The 1,138-nt window shown below is 43.0% G+C and overlaps 1 non-coding gene across 1 annotated transcript; it reads right to left on the reverse strand.

Moving 5' to 3' along the window:
• Positions 1 to 726: 726 nt before the first annotated feature.
• Positions 727 to 833, reverse strand: LOC129560571 (U6 spliceosomal RNA). Its single transcript, XR_008686804.1, has one exon. It is a non-coding gene; the product is annotated as a U6 spliceosomal RNA (small nuclear RNA).
• Between the last annotated feature and the right edge of the window lie 305 nt (positions 834 to 1,138).

The following is a 1,138-nucleotide window of genomic DNA, read 5'->3' on the forward strand; positions in this document are numbered from 1 at the left end:
TCCAGCACCATAGTTCAAAAGCATCAGTTCTTCGGCGATCAGCTTTCTTTACAGTCCAACTCTCACATCCATACATGACCATGGGAAAAACCATAGCCTGGACTAGACGGACCTTGGTTGGCAAAGTAATGTCTCTGCTTTTTAATATGCTATCTAGGTTGGTCATAACTTTCCTTCCAAGGAGTAAGCGTCTTTTAACCTAGACAGCATATTAAAAAGCAGAGACATTACTTTGCCAACAAAGGTCTGTCTAGTTAAAGCTGTGGTTTCTCCAGTAGTAATGTAAGGAGGTAAGAGTCGGACTATAAAGAAAGCTGAGCACTGAAGAATTGATGCGTTTGAACTGTGGTGTTGGAGAAGACTCTTGAGAGTCCCTTGGATTTCAAGGAATTCAAACCAGTCAACCCTGAAGGAAATTAGTCCTGAATATACATTGGAAGGACTGATGATGAAGCTGAAACTCCAATACTTTGACCACCTGTTGCCAAGAACTGACTCACTGGAAAAGACCCTGATGCCGGGAAAGATTGAAGGTGGACGACAGGAGATGAGATGAGATGGTTGGATGGCATCACCAACTCAATGGACATGAGTTTGAGTAAGTTCTGGGAGTTGTTGATGGACAGGGAAGCCTGGCGTGCTGCAGTCCATGGGGTCTCAGAGAGTCAGACACGACTGAGAGACTGAACTCAACTGAGCCACCATATATGTTCTTTTGCAGATTGTACAAATGTGGAGCACCTCACACATGTGCCTGTCAGCCTTGCTCAGAGGCCATGCTAATCTTCTGTATATTGTTCCAGTTTTAGTATACGTGCTGCTGACTCCAGCTTCCGACATATATTCTTTAAAGTAAACCTATCCCTTCTAAAGGAAACTCAAGTAATGTTTTCTGTGCATGTAATGTTGATGTTGGGCTGGAGCAGACCTTTTTTTCAGTTGATATTCTGTATCCATTATGGGGATCTTGCCCACTTTCTTTTTATTTTTAAAAATATTTATTTTTATTTATTTGGCTGTACCATATCTTAGCTGCTACATGCAAACTCTAGTCCTGGCATGTGGGCTCTAATTCCCTGGCCAGGGATCAAACTTGGACCCCCTGCACTGAGAGCATGGAGTCTTAACTACTGGACCA

The sequence above is a fragment of the Moschus berezovskii genome, chromosome 6, assembly GCF_049115385.1.
Source record: "Moschus berezovskii isolate FMDL1 chromosome 6, NW_MosBer_1.0, whole genome shotgun sequence".
Lineage (NCBI taxonomy): Eukaryota > Metazoa > Chordata > Mammalia > Artiodactyla > Moschidae > Moschus > Moschus berezovskii.